This window comes from Hyperolius riggenbachi, chromosome 3, assembly GCF_040937935.1.
Source record: "Hyperolius riggenbachi isolate aHypRig1 chromosome 3, aHypRig1.pri, whole genome shotgun sequence".
In the NCBI taxonomy this organism is placed as follows: Eukaryota; Metazoa; Chordata; class Amphibia; order Anura; family Hyperoliidae; genus Hyperolius; species Hyperolius riggenbachi.
In genome coordinates, this window is record NC_090648.1 from 23,505,866 (window position 1) to 23,530,242 (window position 24,377).

The window sequence follows — 24,377 nt, forward strand, 5'->3', positions numbered from 1 at the left end:
TGGCGGCAAAAAGCATTGCTGCTATATCCGCATGCTTCTTGCCCTCATGCAAGGCCTGGGTTGTTGTGTCTTACAAAGCGTGGCCTTCTCCTCCTGCGCCTGCTCCTGTTCCATCACGTCTGCTGCTGCTGGGTTAGCGTTGCCGCGTGGTCCCTGTTTATTGAACCACTTATCTTTATTACATTTATGACTGCATGGCGGTACAAAGCATGCTATCCGCACGCTTCTTGCCCTCATGCAAGGCCTGGGTTGTTGTGTCTCACAAAGCGTGGCCTTCTCCTCCTGCGCCTCCTCCTGTTCCATCACGTCTGCTGCTGCTGGGTTAGCGTTGCCGCGTGGTCCCTGTTTATTGAACCACTTATCTTTATTACATTTATGACTGCATGGCGGTACAAAGCATGCTATCCGCACGCTTCTTGCCCTCATGCAAGGCCTGGGTTGTTGTGTCTCACAAAGCGTGGCCTTCTCCTCCTGCGCCTCCTCCTGTTCCATCACGTCTGCTGCTGCTGGGTTAGCGTTGCCGCGTGGTCCCTGTTTATTGAACCACTTATCTTTATTACATTTATGACTGCATGGCGGTACAAAGCATGCTATCCGCACGCTTCTTGCCCTCATGCAAGGCCTGGGTTGTTGTGTCTCACAAAGCGTGGCCTTCTCCTCCTGCGCCTCCTCCTGTTCCATCACGTCTGCTGCTGCTGGGTTAGTGTTGCCGTGTGGTCCCTGTTTATTGAACCACTTATCTTTATTACATTTATGACTGCATGGCGGTACAAAGCATGCTATCCGCACGCTTCTTGCCCTCATGCAAGGCCTGGGTTGTTGTGTCTCACAAAGCGTGGCCTTCTCCTCCTGCGCCTCCTCCTGTTCCATCACGTCTGCTGCTGCTGGGTTAGTGTTGCCGCGTGGTCCCTGTTTATTGAACCACTTATCTTTATTACATTTATGACTGCATGGCGGTACAAAGCATGCTATCCGCACGCTTCTTGTCCTCATGCAAGGCCTGGGTTGTTGTGTCTCACAAAGCGTGGCCTTCTCCTCCTGCGCCTCCTCCTGTTCCATCACGTGTGCTGCTGCTGGGTTAGCGTTACCGGTCCCTTTTCCTGGAACCTCTTATATGTATTACATTTATGACTGCATGCCGACAAAAAACATGTTACCTGTGCAAAGAAAACAGACATTTCCCGCATTTAAAAGACAGTTTTCCCTTTGAAACTTTAAAATCGATTTTCTCAAAAACTATAAGCTCTTTTTGCTAATTTTTTTTCCCTCTTGTACCCACTCCCAAGGTGCACATACCCTGTAAATTTGGGGTATGTAGCATGTAAGGAGGCTTTACAAACCACAAAAGTTCGGGTCCCCATTGACTTCCATTATGTTCGGAGTTCGGGTCGAACACCCGAACATCGCGGCCATGTTCGGCCTGTTCGGCCCGAACCCGAACATCTAGATGTTCGCCCAACACTAATTGTAGCCCCACCATTCCCATGTCATCCGACACTTATATGTGTCTTCTTTTCATTAGCAGTGATTAGAGTGTAAGATTCTAAGGACAATTAGAGACATGAGGCAGAGAATAGAGTTCAGAATGTTATTACTTGGGGGTGTGGCCTGATTTGAGGGGCTGAGTTTAGGGTACCAAAACGCCTGTGTCTACAGGCTACAGAGTTGTAAATCTGGCCTCCGCCAGCGTCACAGTTCCAGATTGTTGAAGACTTCCATATTTAAGAATGCGAGGAGCATTAAAGGGGGATTGTCACCATAAAAAACTAATTTCAAAAATAACTGGTCTGAGTGTATTAAGTGATAAAGATGCTAGTTGGCTGATGGTGTAATGGTTAAGGGCTCTGCCTCTGACACAGGAGACCAGGGTTCGAATCTCGGCATTGCCTGTTCAGTAAGCCAGCACTAATTCAGTAGGAGACCTTTGGCAAGTCTCCCTTACACTGCTACTGCCAATAGAGTGCGCCCTAGTGGCTGCTGCTCTGCTCTGGCGCTTTGAGTCCGCAAAGGAGAAAAGCGCAATATAAATGTTATTTGTGTCTTTGTCTAATCCTGCATTCAAAACTTTCATAACTTTTTCTATTGTTATGGTTTGGAGTTATCACATACCTTAGGAGCACTGGCTCTTTAGTAGCCATTGCCATTCAGTTGCATGCTGGGGGTTCTTTTTATCTGTAATATATTCCTCCTCTTCCCTTTATTTCCCTACCTAGCTGCCCAGCTGAAACATGATCCTCTGCTCACTTGTGTTTACAAGCAAGGCTGAGGTGACTCAGTTAAGGGAAGAAATGACATCAGTATTTAGCCTCAAACTGTGTGCAAAAGACATGCTTCCCACCAGGAACAGAATTCTCTTTATTTACTATATAAGATTCACTGAAATCAAAATGTGGACAGTATAATACATGTGTTATGTAAGTAGATCAAGTATTTATCTACTTATATAATGTGTTTTTTCCCTGATATAGTATGGCTAATTCTCCTGCGTTAAGTAACGTGGCAGTAACAGCCAGCATAGCCAAGCTTCTGGCCTGCGAAATGCTGCCATATCGAGTGGTGGAGACAAACAGCTTCAAGGGCATGATGTCAGTGGCCATCCCACGTTATGTGGTTCCCAGCCGCTACCACTTTGCGCGCTCTGCAGTGCCTGAGTTGCATGAGCACGTGGTCAGCAAAATAACCCGAAGCTTGAAGAATGCCGTTGCCTGCAAGGTTCACCTCACCACTGACACCTGGACGAGTGCGTTCGGCCAGGGTCGATACATCTCCCTTACCGCGCACTGGGTGAACCTTGTGGAGCCTGGCAGCGATTCCTCACCTGCTACGGCGCGGGTGTTGCCCACGCCGCAAACAGCTGCACCGCCGTCCCTCCCACTGGATAACAACAGCAGCAGCTACCTCTCTGACTCCTTCTCCTCCAACGCATCTCAAAGCTGTACCTCATCCGGAAACGCTAACCCAGCAGCAGTAGGATCGTGGAAGCAGTGCAGCACAGCTGTTGGCATGCGTCAGCAAGCGTTGGGGATAAGCAGCACACAGGGGAGGAAATTTGGAGGGGAATAAAGGAACAGACGGATTTGTGGCTGGCACCGCTGGACCTGAAACCGGGCATGGTTGTATGTGATAATGGGAGTAATCTCATTCGCGCTTTAAGGTTGGCTAAGCTGACACACATCCCTTGCCTGGCGCACGTGATGAACCTAGTAGTTCAGCGGTTCCTGAGGACATACCCAGGCGTGGCCGATCTTCTGTTGAAGGTGCGTCGAGTGGCCAAACATTGTAGAAATTCCAGTACTGCTTCGGGGGCACTCGCCAAGATGCAGGAGCGCTTCAATCTCCCCCACCATCGCTTGCTGTGTGATGTCCCTACGCGCTGGAATTCTACGCTGCACTTGCTAGCCCGCTTTTGCGAGCAGAAGAGTGCAGTGGTCCAGTACATGACGGCGCAGTACCGAGGCGCATCCGGCCAGCTGCCAAGCTTCTGTGGATCCGATTGGGCCAACATGTTGGACCTCTGCCAAGTCCTCCAAAATTTTGAGCAATCCACGTTGCTTGTGAGCAGTGACAACTCTTCAGTCAGCATTACCATACCACTGCTGTGTTTACTGAAGAGGTCGATGTTAAAAATCAAGGAAACAGCTGTCATGATGCAACTGGGGGAATCTGAAGGAGAAAACGATCAGCGTGATGGTACCAACATCAGGCCATCCGCCTCAGGGAACGCTGGCCCCAGCAGCTATGACGAAGAAGAGGAGGAGGAACAGCTGGAGTTGGAGCAGGAATTTCATGCCACCACTGACGAGGGCCAGAGCGGTGCACGTTGGACTTCCACAATTCAACGCGAATGGTCAGCAGAAGCAGACCAGGAGGAAGGTGACGACTATGATGCATCACAACAACTATCACAACGCTCACAAGAGGATGATGAGGATTCTGGTAGGACTCTGGCACACATGGCTCAATTCATGCTAGACTGCATTGAACGTGACCCACACATTGTGCGCATTCTGGACAACACCAATTACTGGGTTTATACCCTTCTGGATCCACGGTACAAACACAATGTTCCAAAACTGCTTGAAGAAAGAGTCAGACAGGTCAAAATGGAAGAATACCAGCAGGCCCTTGTGGAGACTTTAGAGAGGAGATTGACATCCTCCCCCTCCTCTAGCCAGTTGTACGCAGATAGACTGACTTTCGCAAACCCAGGACGACCAGGAGGGCAGCAAACAACGCAAGCCGCAGCTAGTACCCAAAAGGGAATGGTATCGGCAGTGTCCTTGGAGTGGGAAAATTTTCTGACACCCATGCAGCAGCAGCCCACTGAACAGCAAGCATGCAGATCCACCTCCAACACCGATCGCCTGGAGAAGATGGTCAAGGACTACATGTCAGATGACGTAGCTGTGTCGAACAATCCATCTGCACCCTTCAACTATTGGGTATCGAAGCTAGACACCTGGCACAAACTGGCAATGTACGCAATAGAGGTGCTGGCTTGCCCGGCAGCCAGCGTTATGTCGGAACGCTGTTTCAGTGCTGCCGGAGGCATCGTCACAGATCGGCGTATCCGCCTCTCCACAGAAAATGCAGACCGTCTGACTCAAATTAAAATGAATCAATCCTGGATTGGAAATGACTACGCAACACTCCAGGACCCCAACCAAGTAACATGACCAATGAACATCTGGGAGAAGATGCTACAAAGCATGCTATCCGCACGCTTCTTGTCCTCATGCAAGGCCTGGGTTGTTGTGTCTCACAAAGCGTGGCCTTCTCCTCCTGCGCCTCCTCCTGTTCCATCACGTGTGCTGCTGCTGGGTTAGCGTTACCGGTCCCTTTTCCTGGAACCTCTTATATGTATTACATTTATGACTGCATGCCGACAAAAAACATGTTACCTGTGCAAAGAAAACAGACATTTCCCGCATTTAAAAGACAGTTTTCCCTTTGAAACTTTAAAATCGATTTTCTCAAAAACTATAAGCTCTTTTTGCTAATTTTTTTTCCCTTTTGTACCCACTCCCAAGGTGCACATACCCTGTAAATTTGGGGTATGTAGCATGTAAGGAGGCTTTACAAACCACAAAAGTTCGGGTCCCCATTGACTTCCATTATGTTCGGAGTTCGGGTCGAACACCCGAACATCGCGGCCATGTTCGGCCTGTTCGGCCCGAACCCGAACATCTAGATGTTCGCCCAACACTAATTGTAGCCCCACCATTCCCATGTCATCCGACACTTATATGTGTCTTCTTTTCATTAGCAGTGATTAGAGTGTAAGATTCTAAGGACAATTAGAGACATGAGGCAGAGAATAGAGTTCAGAATGTTATTACTTGGGGGTGTGGCCTGATTTGAGGGGCTGAGTTTAGGGTACCAAAACGCCTGTGTCTACAGGCTACAGAGTTGTAAATCTGGCCTCCGCCAGCGTCACAGTTCCAGATTGTTGAAGACTTCCATATTTAAGAATGCGAGGAGCATTAAAGGGGGATTGTCACCATAAAAAACTAATTTCAAAAATAACTGGTCTGAGTGTATTAAGTGATAAAGATGCTAGTTGGCTGATGGTGTAATGGTTAAGGGCTCTGCCTCTGACACAGGAGACCAGGGTTCGAATCTCGGCATTGCCTGTTCAGTAAGCCAGCACTAATTCAGTAGGAGACCTTTGGCAAGTCTCCCTTACACTGCTACTGCCAATAGAGTGCGCCCTAGTGGCTGCTGCTCTGCTCTGGCGCTTTGAGTCCGCAAAGGAGAAAAGCGCAATATAAATGTTATTTGTGTCTTTGTCTAATCCTGCATTCAAAACTTTCATAACTTTTTCTATTGTTATGGTTTGGAGTTATCACATACCTTAGGAGCACTGGCTCTTTAGTAGCCATTGCCATTCAGTTGCATGCTGGGGGTTCTTTTTATTTGTAATATATTCCTCCTCTTCCCTTTATTTCCCTACCTAGCTGCCCAGCTGAAACATGATCCTCTGCTCACTTGTGTTTACAAGCAAGGCTGAGGTGACTCAGTTAAGGGAAGAAATGACATCAGTATTTAGCCTCAAACTGTGTGCAAAAGACATGCTTCCCACCAGGAACAGAATTCTCTTTATTTACTATATAAGATTCACTGAAATCAAAATGTGGACAGTATAATACATGTGTTATGTAAGTAGATCAAGTATTTATCTACTTATATAATGTGTTTTTTCCCTGATATAGTATGGCTAATTCTCCTGCGTTAAGTAACGTGGCAGTAACAGCCAGCATAGCCAAGCTTCTGGCCTGCGAAATGCTGCCATATCGAGTGGTGGAGACAAACAGCTTCAAGGGCATGATGTCAGTGGCCATCCCACGTTATGTGGTTCCCAGCCGCTACCACTTTGCGCGCTCTGCAGTGCCTGAGTTGCATGAGCACGTGGTCAGCAAAATAACCCGAAGCTTGAAGAATGCCGTTGCCTGCAAGGTTCACCTCACCACTGACACCTGGACGAGTGCGTTCGGCCAGGGTCGATACATCTCCCTTACCGCGCACTGGGTGAACCTTGTGGAGCCTGGCAGCGATTCCTCACCTGCTACGGCGCGGGTGTTGCCCACGCCGCAAACAGCTGCACCGCCGTCCCTCCCACTGGATAACAACAGCAGCAGCTACCTCTCTGACTCCTTCTCCTCCAACGCATCTCAAAGCTGTACCTCATCCGGAAACGCTAACCCAGCAGCAGTAGGATCGTGGAAGCAGTGCAGCACAGCTGTTGGCATGCGTCAGCAAGCGTTGGGGATAAGCAGCACACAGGGGAGGAAATTTGGAGGGGAATAAAGGAACAGACGGATTTGTGGCTGGCACCGCTGGACCTGAAACCGGGCATGGTTGTGTGTGATAATGGGAGTAATCTCATTCGCGCTTTAAGGTTGGCTAAGCTGACACACATCCCTTGCCTGGCGCACGTGATGAACCTAGTAGTTCAGCGGTTCCTGAGGACATACCCAGGCGTGGCCGATCTTCTGTTGAAGGTGCGTCGAGTGGCCAAACATTGTAGAAATTCCAGTACTGCTTCGGGGGCACTCGCCAAGATGCAGGAGCGCTTCAATCTCCTTCACCATCGCTTGCTGTGTGATGTCCCTACGCGCTGGAATTCTACGCTGCACTTGCTAGCCCGCTTTTGCGAGCAGAAGAGTGCAGTGGTCCAGTACATGACGGCGCAGTACCGAGGCGCATCCGGCCAGCTGCCAAGCTTCTGTGGATCCGATTGGGCCAACATGTTGGACCTCTGCCAAGTCCTCCAAAATTTTGAGCAATCCACGTTGCTTGTGAGCAGTGACAACTCTTCAGTCAGCATTACCATACCACTGCTGTGTTTACTGAAGAGGTCGATGTTAAAAATCAAGGAAACAGCTGTCATGATGCAACTGGGGGAATCTGAAGGAGAAAACGATCAGCGTGATGGTACCAACATCAGGCCATCCGCCTCAGGGAACGCTGGCCCCAGCAGCTATGACGAAGAAGAGGAGGAGGAACAGCTGGAGTTGGAGCAGGAATTTCATGCCACCACTGACGAGGGCCAGAGCGGTGCACGTTGGACTTCCACAATTCAACGCGAATGGTCAGCAGAAGCAGACCAGGAGGAAGGTGACGACTATGATGCATCACAACAACTATCACAACGCTCACAAGAGGATGATGAGGATTCTGGTAGGACTCTGGCACACATGGCTCAATTCATGCTAGACTGCATTGAACGTGACCCACACATTGTGCGCATTCTGGACAACACCAATTACTGGGTTTATACCCTTCTGGATCCACGGTACAAACACAATGTTCCAAAACTGCTTGAAGAAAGAGTCAGACAGGTCAAAATGGAAGAATACCAGCAGGCCCTTGTGGAGACTTTAGAGAGGAGATTGACATCCTCCCCCTCCTCTAGCCAGTTGTACGCAGACAGACTGACTTTCGCAAACCCAGGACGACCAGGAGGGCAGCAAACAACGCAAGCCGCAGCTAGTACCCAAAAGGGAATGGTATCGGCAGTGTCCTTGGAGTGGGAAAATTTTCTGACACCCATGCAGCAGCAGCCCACTGAACAGCAAGCATGCAGATCCACCTCCAACACCGATCGCCTGGAGAAGATGGTCAAGGACTACATGTCAGATGACGTAGCTGTGTCGAACAATCCATCTGCACCCTTCAACTATTGGGTATCGAAGCTAGACACCTGGCACGAACTGGCAATGTACGCAATAGAGGTGCTGGCTTGCCCGGCAGCCAGCGTTATGTCGGAACGCTGTTTCAGTGCTGCCGGAGGCATCGTCACAGATCGGCGTATCCGCCTCTCCACAGAAAATGCAGACCGTCTGACTCAAATTAAAATGAATCAATCCTGGATTGGAAATGACTACGCAACACTCCAGGACCCCAACCAAGTAACATGACCAATGAACATCTGGGAGAAGATGCTACAAAGCATGCTATCCGCACGCTTCTTGTCCTCATGCAAGGCCTGGGTTGTTGTGTCTCACAAAGCGTGGCCTTCTCCTCCTGCGCCTCCTCCTGTTCCATCACGTCTGCTGCTGCTGGGTTAGCGTTGACGCCCGGTCCCTGTTTATTGAACCTCTTATCTTTATTACATTTATGACTGCATGGCGGTAAAAAGCATGCTATCCGCACGCTTCTTGTCCTCATGCAAGGCCTGGGTTGTTGTGTCTCACAAAGCGTGGCCTTCTCCTCCTGCGCCTCCTCCTGTTCCATCACGTGTGCTGCTGCTGGGTTAGCGTTACCGGTCCCTTTTCCTGGAACCTCTTATATGTATTACATTTATGACTGCATGCCGACAAAAAACATGTTACCTGTGCAAAGAAAACAGACATTTCCCGCATTTAAAAGACAGTTTTCCCTTTGAAACTTTAAAATCGATTTTCTCAAAAACTATAAGCTCTTTTTGCTAATTTTTTTTCCCTCTTGTACCCACTCCCAAGGTGCACATACCCTGTAAATTTGGGGTATGTAGCATGTAAGGAGGCTTTACAAACCACAAAAGTTCGGGTCCCCATTGACTTCCATTATGTTCGGAGTTCGGGTCGAACACCCGAACATCGCGGCCATGTTCGGCCTGTTCGGCCCGAACCCGAACATCTAGATGTTCGCCCAACACTAATTGTAGCCCCACCATTCCCATGTCATCCGACACTTATATGTGTCTTCTTTTCATTAGCAGTGATTAGAGTGTAAGATTCTAAGGACAATTAGAGACATGAGGCAGAGAATAGAGTTCAGAATGTTATTACTTGGGGGTGTGGCCTGATTTGAGGGGCTGAGTTTAGGGTACCAAAACGCCTGTGTCTACAGGCTACAGAGTTGTAAATCTGGCCTCCGCCAGCGTCACAGTTCCAGATTGTTGAAGACTTCCATATTTAAGAATGCGAGGAGCATTAAAGGGGGATTGTCACCATAAAAAACTAATTTCAAAAATAACTGGTCTGAGTGTATTAAGTGATAAAGATGCTAGTTGGCTGATGGTGTAATGGTTAAGGGCTCTGCCTCTGACACAGGAGACCAGGGTTCGAATCTCGGCATTGCCTGTTCAGTAAGCCAGCACTAATTCAGTAGGAGACCTTTGGCAAGTCTCCCTTACACTGCTACTGCCAATAGAGTGCGCCCTAGTGGCTGCTGCTCTGCTCTGGCGCTTTGAGTCCGCAAAGGAGAAAAGCGCAATATAAATGTTATTTGTGTCTTTGTCTAATCCTGCATTCAAAACTTTCATAACTTTTTCTATTGTTATGGTTTGGAGTTATCACATACCTTAGGAGCACTGGCTCTTTAGTAGCCATTGCCATTCAGTTGCATGCTGGGGGTTCTTTTTATCTGTAATATATTCCTCCTCTTCCCTTTATTTCCCTACCTAGCTGCCCAGCTGAAACATGATCCTCTGCTCACTTGTGTTTACAAGCAAGGCTGAGGTGACTCAGTTAAGGGAAGAAATGACATCAGTATTTAGCCTCAAACTGTGTGCAAAAGACATGCTTCCCACCAGGAACAGAATTCTCTTTATTTACTATATAAGATTCACTGAAATCAAAATGTGGACAGTATAATACATGTGTTATGTAAGTAGATCAAGTATTTATCTACTTATATAATGTGTTTTTTCCCTGATATAGTATGGCTAATTCTCCTGCGTTAAGTAAGGCAAGTAGCAGTATCATATAAACAAGTGACACTTGGGATTTTAGCAGAGTCTTAAATTATCTTGTGTTGGATAGTCGATTCTAATTTACCTACTTGATGACCACCCCACGCCAATGGACGTGGCCGAGGCGGCAGCCCCAGGACCGCCTAACACCAATTGGCGTCAAGTCCTGGGGCTGGGATTTGCATGCGATTGAGCGCACGCTGCGCGCGCATCTCATGCTCGGGAGGTGGAGCTCTGCCCTCTCTTCAGTCTCCGAGCAGCTATTACCGCCTGGGAGACTGTTAGACGGCGAGATCACCGTCTATTTATACCATGCAACGCTGCAATCAGCAGCAGCGATGCACTGGGGACAGCAGTGTGACACGGCTGTCCCCCTGGGGGATAGGCTGGCTGGGGGAGGGAGGGAGGGAGGCTGGCTGGAGGAGGGAGAGGAAAGAGGTTTTTTTTATTAATAACACTAACATAAATATTTATTACAAAAAAAATAAACATCTGGGGGAGCGATCAGACCCCACCAACAGAGAGCTCTGTTGGTGGGGGGGAAAAGGGGGGGGGGAATCACTCGTGTTCTGTGTTGTGCGGCCCTGCAGCTTGGCCTTAAAGCTGCAGTGGCCATTTTAGCCAAAATGTGTCTGGTCTTTAGGGGGGTTTACCACTATGGTCCTCAAGTGGTTAAAAAAAAATATTATCAGATTTACTAACACTAAAGTTAAATTGCATGCAGAACAAAAACAATTAGTGATTTATGCTATGCATAGATACAGAGCGCTGTGTAAATGTAAGAAAGACGTTATGCCTGCCTGTGTCAGCTTTTAATTGTCACACATAACAGGTCACACATGAGTGCTATGAGAAAATAGACTAATATATCATGATACCAGAATATAGTCACAAATGTCTAGATTGTTTAGGAATTTGTCAGCTAGCTAGCAGAGCGTAACACAACAGCGGGATGATTATGCAATGCATGAGCAATAATGGAAACACAATTCAGTTCAAGGTGCTAAATACTAGTTGACATTTTTATTATTATTATTTAGTATTTATACAGCACTGACATCTTCTGCAGTGCTGTACAGAATATATTGTTTTGTCCCTTAACAGTTCCTCAGAGGGGCTCACAATCTAATCCCTACTATAGTCATATACATGGCCAAATTTGAGGCAAGGCCACAATGGTCATGGTCTAGGGCACCAGGAAGCAAGGGGCGGGCAGCGGGCTGGCACACCCTAAGGCAGTCAAACTGTGAAACATGTCAATCACAGTGGTCACAGACCCAGTCAGGGGCCAGCAATGGAGCATTGGCCCTGTTCTCCCCACATCCTGTGCTGTGCTCCCCTCAAGCACAGCACAGAATGGGGGGTACACAGGACCAGGGAAGTACTCAGGATGAGGGGAGCACTAGAGGAGAGCACAGGAACCAGGGGAAGAAATTGGACAGGGCACAGAACGGGGTGGTGCACAGGATGGGGTGGTTGGGGGGTGGGGTTCGTGACAGTTGATCTTGTGTGGTAAAATGACCAAATCTGGCCCAGGGCCGAATTTACTATAAGGCATTGTATGCACGTGCCTACAGGTGCCTGATGATGGAAAAGTGCCTCACTCCCTCCTCCCCTGCCTCACTCTCTCCTCCCCTGCCTTACTCCCTCCTCCCCTGCCTTACTCCCTCCTCCCCTGTCTCACTCCCTCCTCCCCTATACAGAGTCCAAAGCTGAGCATAGATGAGAGGTTACTGACCCAGCTCTCAGCATCTCACTTACAATATCTACCTTCAGCTGGGGGCACCACTAGCTTTTTAATACTGAAGGTACTTCTGACTACCTGATGCTAAGAGGCACCTGTAGCTACCTATGATGGGCAAGGGAAGTACGGGAGAAGAGACAGCTCGGACAGGCAGCACACTTGCCGTGCGGTTCAGCGGGGGTTTGTAGCTTCATGGAGGGTGAAGTCTAGGGTGCCTGGAAATCTGTGCTTATAAGCTACAGTGATGTAAATCCGGGCCTGACTGTATATATTACTGCAGTGCACCAGCTGGCATTAGGTATCAAGGGATTGATTTACAAAGGCTTCTTTTTTTTCACCTTAAAGTGACCCTCCAGACTAAAAATCGACTCAGCAGCACTGAAAAAGCCTGGTGTTTCTTTCACAGCATCAGGACTTTGTTTCTCTTCTACAAGCCTCATTTTTAGCTGCACAGAAGAAAACTGCCTGGGCAGTTTTTCCCCTGATGCTGTGCAAAGCATGATGGGATTTCTGATGTTGTTCTCGTTCTGCTGTTTTGGGGCAATTTTTTTTTTTTGTACATTTTGAACTTGACATTTGAAGCCTAGCATGTGCAGCTGGGAGGGGTGATCAGGGCACAGGACTGTTGGAACTGTGTCTCCTGCTTCCTGTCACCTCCTTTCAACCAAAAAGATGACTGCCCCCATGACAAAGATGGCAGCCCCCATGAATCACAAACATTTGCCTGATCTTTTAAAACCGTGTGGGTAAAAAATTATATTACCCATCTATTCTAATTAACATAACTAATGTAACTTGATGACAGTATGTTTGTTTAGGCTGAAGTTCCCCACTTTAACTCATAGCTCTCCTTATTGGACACGGCTCATGATTTAGCTCTCCTTATCTATTTAGCTCATGTATTATCTCTCCTTAGGTGTTTATCTCATGCATTAGCACTCCTTACAGTTAAAGGGGAACTTCAGCCTAAACAAACATACTGTCATCAAGTTACATTAGTTATGTTAATTAGAATAGATAGGTAACATCATTTTTTACCCACATGGTTTTAAAAGAACAGGCAAATGTTTGTGATTCATGGGGGCTGCCATCTTTGTCATGGGGGCAGCCATCTTTTTGGTTGAAAGGAGGTGACAGGGAGCATAAGACACAGTTCCAACTGTCCTTTGTCCTGATAACCCCTCCCAGCTGCATGCGCTAAGCTTCAAATGTCAAATTCAAAATGTAAAAAAAAAAAAAATTGCCCCAAAACAGCAGAACGAGAACAACATCAGAAATCCCATCATGCTTTGCACAGCATCAGGGGAAAAACTGCCCGGGCAGTTTTCTTCTGTGCAGCTAAAAATGAGGCTTGTATAAGAGAAACAAAGTTCTGATGCTGTGAAACTGTTAGGGCCCGTTTCCACTAGCGCAAATTCGCATGCAGACAACGCATGCGGATTCGCATAGGCAATACAAGTGGATGGGACTGTTTCCACTTGTCAGTCTTCATTTGCGTTTTTATGTGCAGGATTTTTCTGCACGGTAGACCCTGCAGAATTCGCCTGCGTGTGGAATGCAGGCGAATCGCAGGCAATGTATTTAATAGGGAAATCGCATGCGTTTTTTGCATGCGTTTTTTCCCGCGATTTCGCATTGAAAGTAATGTAAATTGACACAGGCAGTGACATGGTTAAAATCGCATATACCCTGCCTATGCGAAATCGCGGCAAAAAACGCATGCGGAATCGCATCCGCATGCGATTTTGTCAGCGGTGATATGCGGCGATTCCGCACCGCACTAGTGGAAACGGGCCCTTAACGAAACACCAAGCCTTTTCAGTGGTGCTGAGTATGGATGGCCCTGCTTAGGAGAACTCATGGAGAAGCATGTGATCAGTTTGATCAGCTGATAGATTTGTAGGGTCCTGATTTGCTGTGATGACTTCCTGGCTTAACACATGATCATGACCAGCAAATCTGAGCCTTACAAATCTATCAGCTGATCAAACTGATCATGTGCTTCTCCATGAGTTCTCCAAGGCTGGGCCATCCCTAGTGCTGAGTCGATTTTTAGTCTGGAGGTTCACTTTAAGTTAGATAAGGAGAGGTAAATCATGAGTTAAGTCATTTAAAGGAAAACTGAAGTGAGAGGGAAATGGAGGCTGCCATATGTATTTTCTTTTAAACAATACCAGTTGCCTAGCAGCCCTGCTGATCTATTTGGCTGCAGTAGTGTCTTTATAACACCAGAAACAAGCATGCAGCTAATCTTGTCAGATCTGACAATAATGTTAGAAACGTGTGGTCAGGAAGAAAAAGATTACATCCGGGCACCTTCCGTCATATTCTTTATTGCGATACTCTTGCCAAAAGTGGGTTACAAACCAAGGCTGTGTTCACTTGTGGGTACACATTGGTGGTGGTGAGTTGGAGGTGGGGGTAGCGGGCATCAGATGGGGCTTGCGACGGCCGTTTCGCGTCCTGACAGACGCTTGGTCACGCTGCGCTCCAATAGCTGAGGCAGTCCATGAATGTTCGGTATATGCGGAGATAGGCCCTGCCTCTTCCGGACATCACGTCTGCCAATAGTGGAGACCAAAGGGAAATTGCCTGGATGCGCATGCTCCGCCCCAGAGCGGGAACTACCATACCCAGAAGGCAGCGCTGGTGGGAGGCGGAGAGGGGAGGAGGTTCATCCAAGTCTCTCCACCAATATGTGGCTGGGAAAACCCAGCGAATTATGCCCCATGAGCGCTGACATAAAGTGCCCGGCGTAAAAAATTTTTCCCCGGCCAGGCACACTGGCATGGTGAAGGCTGATCTGCCCCCAACCGTTTCCAATCATGGGGCGGAGCACCGCCATCCAGTCAAAAGCCCTAACACGTGTGATCGTGACATAGTGAAAAAGGTCTATGTGTGTATTTAAAAACACGTGCTAACTGGGGTTATTTCAGACCCAACTGCAGCCAAGAAAGCCACTTCAGCTGGGTATGGTAGTTCCCGCTCTGGGGCGGAGCATGCGCGTCCAGGCAATTTCCCTTTGGTCTCCACTATTGGCAGACGTGATGTCTGGAAGAGGCGGGGCCTATCTCCGCATATACCGAACATTCACGGACTGCCTCAGCTATTGGAGCGCAGCGTGACCAAGCGTCTGTCAGGACGCGAAACGGCCGTCGCAAGCCCCATCTGATGCCCGCTACCCCCACCTCCAACTCACCACCACCAATGTGTACCCACAAGTGAACACAGCCTTGGTTTGTAACCCACTTTTGGCAAGAGTATCGCAATAAAGACTATGACGGTAGGTGCCCGGATGTAATCTTTTTCTTCCTGACCACATATGTGATTCTTTCTTCTACAATGGATCCATTGAGCACACGTCTGTGCGAATAAGCCTGAAGGGTTACTGGAGGAAAGGTGAGAAATTATTTGTTTGCCCTTTTCGTTTGTTTCCTCATGCTATCTGCATATTGTAATACATACAAGTACATGGGGAGTGTAGTCCATCCTTTGTCTACATTAAAACCAATAATGTTAGAAACACCTGATCTGCTGCATGCTTGTTCAGGGTCTGTGGCTTGAAGTTTTACAGGCAGAGGACCAGCAGGACTGCCGGGCAACTGGTATTGCTTAAAAGGAAATAATAGCAGCCTCCCTATTTCCCCTCACTTCAATTGTCCTTTAAGGAGAGATAAATTGTGAGTTAATAAATAAGGTGAGATCATCTAACAGAAAGGCTTTGTGAATCAGACCCCTTATTTCTTATTGTCTGTATTGTGTTGACTGTCACCCCCATTATCAATGCCTTTAACCTCATTTATTGTACAGCCCTGTGTAATATGTTGGCGCTATATAAATCCAATATCACAATATTAATAATATTAAAGGCAGAAAAAGAGCCTGTGGATATTTGGAACTAGCAATCTGTATTTTTGAAAATGTTATGTATAGCCACTCGCTTGATGCGAGTTTCATCCAAGGTCCCTTTTTTTAAAAATTTTTTCATGGCTCAGAAAGGCAAAATGTAATAACCTGCACTGCTCTGCCCTTTGCCCTGCAGTACTGTATACTAGGGATGATCGGAATGAGCAAATTCCGTTCCGCCGGAATTGCGGAATTTCGCCAATGCTAAATTCCATCCCCAATTCTAAATTCCATCCCCATTACATTTCCGCAGAATTTTGCGAATTTGGAATAAAGTAATTGCAAATAAAACTTTTTTTTGATGCTAAATGGTAGCCCATGGGACCTAGTGGCTGTTCCCCCGGTCATTTTTTTTTTTCAACAGGAGGTGTCACTTGAGCCATGGGACCTAGCGGTGGTTCCATGGCGGTCATTTTGGCGCCGCAGGAGGTGTCACTTACGCGGTGGTCCCATGGCGGTGGTTTTGGCGCCGCAGGAGGTGTCGCTTACACCATGGGACCTTACGGTGGTCCCATGGCGGTTATATTCGCGTCGCAGGAGGTGTCGCGTAAGATATGGGACCTGGCAGTGGTCCCACGGCGGTGGTTTTGGCGCCGCAGGAGGTGTCAATTACACCATGTGACCATGCGGCGGTCCCATGGTGGTGGTTTTTGTGCCGAAGGAGGTGTCGCGTAAGCTTTGGGACCTGGTGGTGGTTCCATAGCGGTGGTTTTTGCACTGCAGGAGGTGTCGCGTAAGCTTTGGGACCTGGCGGTGGTTCCATGGCGGTGGTTTTTGCGCTGCAGGAGGTGTCGCGTAAGCTTTGGGACCTGGAGGTGGTCCCATGGTGGTGGTTTTTGTGCCGCAGGAGGTGTCGCGTAAGCTTTGGGACCTATACAAAATGGTGGGATAGGTGAGATAGGATTGATTGGTTTTTGTTAAGACTGTAATTGGTGCTAAAATAATTCCGATTTTCATGCAGAAATCCGTTTGGGTGGTTTTTGTAAGCCTCTGATTGGTGCAGAAATTCCGATTTTCATGAAGAAATCCTGTTGTTTTCACTTTAAACTTCTTCTAGGGGCTTCCTTGTGATTGGCTAAGAAAATTCCGCATTCCGCCAGAATTACGCATCGTTCCGCGGAATTTCCGCTATAGCGCTAAGGCGATTCCGTTCCGATGTGACAGAACGGAATCACCAAATTCCGTCTGGAATCGCGGAAAACGGAATTCCGCAGAACGCTGTGAGCAGCATCCCTACTCTATACGTTGTTCTTTTCAACACATGGTAAAGAAGACCGGCATTTGCTGTCTGTGTATGTTGTAGTGTTTCTTTTTCTGTTTCTTTCTTCTCTCACGCCTTTATCTCTTTCTTTTAATAGTACAGGGCTTTTAGGTTCCTTTTACTCCACTCTGTAAAAGGCTGGTAGTCTATATAGAAAAGGATAATTTTGGTGGAACAGGAAAAAAGGGTGCAGGATCCCTGGCAGGGAAAAGGGCACTGCCATAGGCACCCGTTATAAATGCTGCAATTTGTGACAAAGGGGGGAAATTTGGTTGCAGAGAAGCCCCTGATAAAATCATGGGTGCCAAGGTATTACATAGCGGACATGGAGCTTTTTGGCAGGGAGGGTGGGTTAAGGAGGGGGGGTGGGTTAGATATTAGGTGATGGGGGTAAGTGTATGGACCCTTTCACCCTGGTTCAGTGTGGTGGTTCATTTTACCGTACCCCACCACTATGCTAATGAAAGCCTTTGTGTGCTTTCATACAGTATGTAGTGTGGTGCACCGGAAGCCACTGATCTACCGTGTGTGCAAACCAGGGATGGTCGTAGTCAGCCAACTTCGCTACGCTGGAAATACGCGTAGTTTTACGCAATTGCGCTTCGCCAAACTATGGCTTCGAAAACAAATATTCGCTTCCTATGCGTTTCGTAGAATACGCGTTAAAATACGCAATTACGTGTAGTGCGAAGCGTAGTGTATGCAGATACTTATGCCCGTATGCAGAAAATTGTACGCATTAATTTCTTTATAAATGCATATACTGGGAACCCTTCTATGCGTACATTCCCCTTTTCAATGCGTAAATTTGTATGCATACAATCGCATGCGAAAAAATAGCCGCGAGTAACGCATTCGTAGTTCACTACGCATTACACATGTTAACTACGCATAGTGGGCGTAAGCTACGCGTAGCGGTACTTCGCTACACGTAAATTCGTAAGCGTAGTTTTGAAACTTCGTCTATGAACTACGATGCGTAGATGCGAACTACGATGCGTAAATTCGCACTGGCGTAGTTTCTGCTCATCCTTGGAGCAAACCAATGTTACCGAGCGACCTCTATGACATCCTGTGGTGGCGTGCGGTGGACCAGAAGCCAAGTAAGTCTATGGTGATGCAGGGATTTTTAAAAGGATGGACAGGACGGTGCAGCGTGCATACATGGAAGAATGTTTTTTACAACATGCTTCAGTGCACTTCTGTATTTCCCAAACAGGAAGAGACTGCAAGCTTCCTGTTTGGATGTGAGCCATACGGAAAATACCACGTACTAACGCAGTATTCTTCCAAGGCTTGTTTTTGGTTTTGCCGTGCCGCCTTGGGACCACACCGCACTGCTGCTGCCAGTGTACAGTCTGAAGCCAGCCTTAGGCACCACCTGGTGTGGTTAAAGGGTACTCATAAGTAGAGGGAGGTCTTAGGGTTAGGCATCGGTAGAGGAAGTTCTTAGGGTTAGGCATTGAAGAGGAAGGTCTTAGGGTTAGGCATTGGAAGAGGAAGGTCTTAGGGTTAGGCAATGGCAGAGGAAGGTCTTGGAGTAGGCATTGGTAGAGGATGGTCTTAGGGTTAGGCAATGGTAGAGGGTGGTTGTCACAGGAGCCCTAGTGGTCAGACCGCAAATTGCCTTCCCATCGGTTTCAGCACACAGACCATGCAAGCTTTGGTCGCGATCTTTGCGCAGGAACCGACAGAAATTTGGGCAGCAGCCCGACCAGAAGGGAGCCTGTGAGGTACGGTAATTTACAACTTTACACACTAGTTCAGGGTATAACTGCCACCACCTCTGTTGCCATGGGACAGAGGAGCCCGTTGACTGTCTGGACTTAGATCTACAAATAAAAACGGTTAAAACACGCTGTATTCTGTCTAGATATCAACAATAGTAGTGTCTCTTCAGAGACCTGAGTTCAGTTTCTGTGTATGCTGAATAATAGGGTAGCTGGAACAACAAATGACGATATTGTCGATTTATTGAAAGCAATATAAATAATGAATATATACAGACAATTATTAAAATCAACAATTATTAAAACAGTAATAGCCAGTATGAAATAAAAAGGAGAAAATACTTAGGGTTTGTGGAAATATGTCCGTTCTGGGAAAACTTGTAGAGTTCCTTTTGTTCAATTTCAGCAAAGTTTAAAATCCAAACAAAATGGAAGATGTCCTTTGTTTCAGCTCAGACAAGATGGCCACCACTTGTTCCTCACGGTGGCCGTGTGTTCATGAAGGTGGAAAAAATGGAGGAATCACTAGCCCGGGCAGCTCATGTACTTTTAATGGAGCTGCTTTCAGAGGCGGGCTTCCAGAGTCGGCCCCCGGGCCGGACTATGGTAATCACATCTGGGCAGGGGCTTTCACAAGCCCCATAACCCTGACATTTCTCTAGACCGACCTACGCGGCTGGCACACAAATAATAATTACATATTATCGATCCCCAGAACCTACCGATTAATATGATATCAGACATGGCTAGGGCAGCGAGTCCAGTTCTTGAGAAGGGTCATACCTCAATAACCGGACGGACTATCACAATGAATTTCATATCAGCACGATGGCCAGATTTTACCGAACAAGACGATATGAATTTTATAGCTGTGCGAGATATGGTTGCCATATAATCGTCAAGAAACCATACCCCACATGCATTCATATCAGCCCTGGTCGGAGCCGCTTCGGCTGGCTTTCTATGGCCCCCCTGTGGAGATTAGCTTCCTGAGCTCAAGGGTTTGTTCCTGCTCATTAGCATATCAAAAGAGCCATCCTGCAGCTAAGCTGATGTCTTCTCTCTGCTGAGAAAAGACAGATGCTCCTACACAATCAATCCAGATTCTATTGATCTGAAGCGCAATCGATGCAGAGAATCGAGTGCGATCGCTTTTTCTTCACGGGCGGTTCCAGGACGCGGCTTCGGCCCCGCAACCGTCCGTGACAGAGGTCTGAGAGTTAGGCAATGGTAGAGGAAGGTCTTAGCGTAGGCATTGGTAGAGGATGGTCTTAGGGTTAGGCAATGGTAGAGGGAGGTCTTAGAGTAGGCATCGGTAAAGGAAGTGGTATACAATGGAGGGTACAGCGACTGGCACTACGGCGGCACTCAAAATATGTCACAGCTTGCAAAACAAAGAGGCATAGATTCCACCAGGTATCCGCACATGTACAGCACAGCGTGCTCAGGATCAAGAAACAAAGATATCAAGCTCATTCACAACATAGATGTATGAAGATCCGGCACTGCTTCTAGCTTTAAAAAGAGCTTTATTGCCAGCGGCTCTTTCAATATGCAAAAAAGTTTCCAACAAGGTGATCAAAAAATATTCATGCGGTAAAAACATGCAAGGTGCACATACCCGTTGTGGTTAGTAAAGGCTGTGGGGCATGGTGGTAGGAACGGCCCGCCTAACGTCCATTTCGCTTCAGTAGCGTCTTCAGAGGCAGTGTGGCAATTCACGACTGTCCGTTTCCGGGTTAAATACTGTATGGAGAATCATTTCCGGGTCGCATCGTCGCTTCTACGCGTACAAAAGTACGCATGAATGCGTAATGACGTCAATGGAGAATGCGCACACTGCCGGAAGTTCCCTGCGTCGTTTCATGCTTACGTAATTACGCATACAATCATTGATGTACGCATGCAAGCGCATAAACATCGATGGAAGTATGCGAACCATGCTTAAGATTGCCATTTACAAGTCAGATCTAGCAATCTGCTACATGGCCACAAGGTGGCAGCACAAACGGGTATGGGCTGGTGTATTAACAATTTAAAAGGATAAAATATATATAGGGGAATATATTTGCACATCAAGGGATGCAAAAAGCTCCCACCAAAAAATTGTTGAGGGCTTCATGGAGCTAAGACTGGGCAGTGGCCCTCCGTTGTCAAGAAATCGTTTGAGAAATTATATTCTAATCATTACATAATCAGAGACCCACGTCCCAATCAGCCCCATTATAGCATTCCCGATATGCAGAGATCGCCCCTACCCTAAAAACAACACTTCCTATAGTAAAGACATATAAATGGACCTACTCTATACTCTCAAATTTTAAAGCTAAACTATACTCTAAGGATCCAGGAAACATGCCATTTCTATATTTTCGTTCAGGCCTAAAGGGCCCATCGCATCCGTTTTTATGATCCAAGTTGATTCCTTTCTTAAGAGTAATCGTTCTCTGTTTCCTCCTCTATGTGGCACTGGCATATGATCTAAACCAGCAAAGTTTAGGCAGTTCGCATTGCTTCCATGAACCATCCTGACATGCTCTATGAGCCTTGGGCATCCTTTCCCTGAATCCACAGATCTGAAGTGCTCCAACACTCTCGTTTTCATTTCCCTAGTTGTCATACCTATATAAAACCGGTGACATGGGCACCATATGGGCATCAAAACTTGGAAGTTTGAAGTTTGTCAGCTGTGGCTGGTATCCTGCAGAGATCAAAGGGCCTGTATAGACTGAATTGTCCTTACACAGAGATGTATGGATGGACAGCATGAATTTGAAAACACAGTTCTTTGTTTAGGAATTTGAAGATATAATGTATAATATATGTAGAAAAATATAGTCTATTGAGCATAGATGCTGTAGATAATCGATGAAAGTTACTCACAGGATGGGAGAGGGCAGGCACAAAGAGGCAGAAAGTCTTTAAGGTCTCAGGTCAATTCCAAGGAAGGTGTGCAGTGTTCAGCCGTGTGTGATACCAAGGAAGATCCAATCCAGCTTAAATCTTTGCCATCCCAAGTAATCCAGGTGTTCTGAAAGGTTATAGGTGTTGCTGGAGAAGTGCTACATTAGAATCCACTGAAATTTCGGTCCAGTCTTTTCATTAAGAGGTTTAAAGTAGCAGAAATGAGATGTAATGTCTGGGGCAGACTTAGAGAGCAGCAGCACCAGTCTGGGCGCGCTCAGTATACGCCTGCTTACGTGAACTACAGCAATGGATGAATGACAACTGGCTGAAACTAAATGCAGACAAAACTGAAGTCCTTCTGATAGGAGGGCAGAGCATGATAACAAAACAACTTAACTTGCAGTCTTCACCACTGGGAATAGGAGGCACGGATCTGCGCAGCTCTGATCATGTGCGTAGCCTGGGAGTTCTAATTGATTGGGATTTAAACTTCAGAACTCAAATCTCTGCTGTGGTGAAATCATCCTATTTTCACCTGAAGAACATTGCAAAAATCAAGCACCTCATACCCCCAGAAGATCTGCCAACCTTAGTCCACGCCTTCATCACATCCCGACTGGACTACTGCAATGCTCTCTACACTGGCCTTCCAAAAAAGGTCTTGTACCGACTACAGCTGATACAGAATACTGCTGCCAGACTGCTAACCAACCAACCCCGTCACTGCCACATAATGCCAGTCCTGCACTCCCTTCCCGTCTACCTATAGAATGGAGGGTCCTATTCAAGATCGGCCTACTGACATTTAAATCCCTGAATAATTTAGGCCCTGGATACATGAAAGATATGTTGCAGCTGCGTAGCAATCCCCGCATTCTCAGATCAACAGGTTCTAATAATCTAGTCATACCCAGAGTCCACTTGGAAACTTTTGGTCCCAGAGCCTTCTGTCATGCTGCCCCTACGTTTTGGAACTCCTTACCTCAACAGATCAGGACAGCTCCATCCCTGGACGTGTTTAAATCCAGACTGAAAACCCACCTGTTCAGTTTGGCATTTGCAGAAATATAACTTTTGTTGTGTGAATACTTCATCCTACTAATTACTGAATCTGAGAGAGCCTAAGCGCTTTGAGTCCTATGGGAGAAAAGCGCTATAGAAATGTTATTGTATTGTATTGTATTATATTATATAAACCACGAACTTTGTTTGGCAAGTAAAAAAGTGTTGTACTTTCGTGTCCACAGGACCCACTTGTACGTTTCTCCCTCTGCCTAATTGTGGACAGATTGAGCAATGCCCACATCTGTAATTGCCTTTGGTCTGTCCTCTTTCTAACCAGTTAAGTTCCCTTGGCATTGTGAACTCACTGGAGGTGACTTTATCGCCTATGGTTGGGGCTCGTCTAAAAGTTATCAGGGGCGGCTCTTTGTAAATATCTTTCAGGGATGGATCCTGTTTTATTATATTCCATTTCTCTAAAATATTGCGCCTTATTGCGTCTGCCATTGGATTATAGTCAAATGAGTACACTAACCTCTCTCCTATGTTTTTATTTATTTCTTTCCTCTTTTTCTTTTTCACTATATCTTTCCTATCTATCAAGCTGGCTTTTTGTATTGCTTGGTCTAGTTCTGTCTGAGTATAACCCCTATCTAGTAGCTTTGCTCTAAGGTCCATTGCTTGATCAAGAAAATCATCAAATGTGGTGTTGTTTCTGCGTAGGCGTAAAAATTGGCCATACGGTAGTGATTTAAAGACGTGAGATGGATGATAGCTGGTCCGATGCAAGAATGTATTTCCTGATACTGGCTTCCTGTAGCCCTTTGCTACTAGTTGGTTCTCTACTATGCATAATTCTAGGTCTAAGAAGGCTACCTTGTCCTTACTGAATTCATGCGTAAATTGCATGTTTTCTTTACCATCATTCAAGTAGCCCATAAATTGCATAAACATCTCATAAGTCCCGGACCAAAACACCAGCACGTCATCCACGTATCTGGACCATCTCCTGAGGCCTCCCCCATGGGGAACATCGGTACCATACACATACCTCTCCTCCCACCATGCCAAAAAAAGATTGGCGTATGTGCATGATACCGAGGTCCCCATAGCTGTGCCGGACAGCTGCCAGTACCACCTACCATCGAACATAAACGCATTGTGCGTAAGTACAAAATAGAGGCATTCACATATGTAATCAACATAGTTTTCATCTTTGTCAGTCTGAGACAAGAACGTCTTTACAGCAAAGACTCCGACATCATGCGGTATACGATTGTATAAATTCACCACGTCTATGGTTGCTAAAGCATCCCCTTCTCTCCAGATCACATCTTCTATGCTTTCAAGCACGTCCAATGTGTCTCTAAGGTGGGACTGCACCCGTCCCAGCAAGGGCCTCAGGAGATGGTCCAACCACCTAGACAATCTTTCGGTGAGGGAACCAATCCCTGATACAATGGGACGTCCCGGCGGATTGGTCCGGGACTTATGGATCTTTGGTAAATGGTACCAGATAGGTTTTTTAGGAAACTCTGGCAAAAGATCCTCTGCTAGCTTCTTGGAGAGAAAGCCCCCCTCTACCCCCCTTCTCAGTAGCGACCTCATGGCATTTTGAAACCTATAAGTTGGATCCCCTGCTAATCTTTT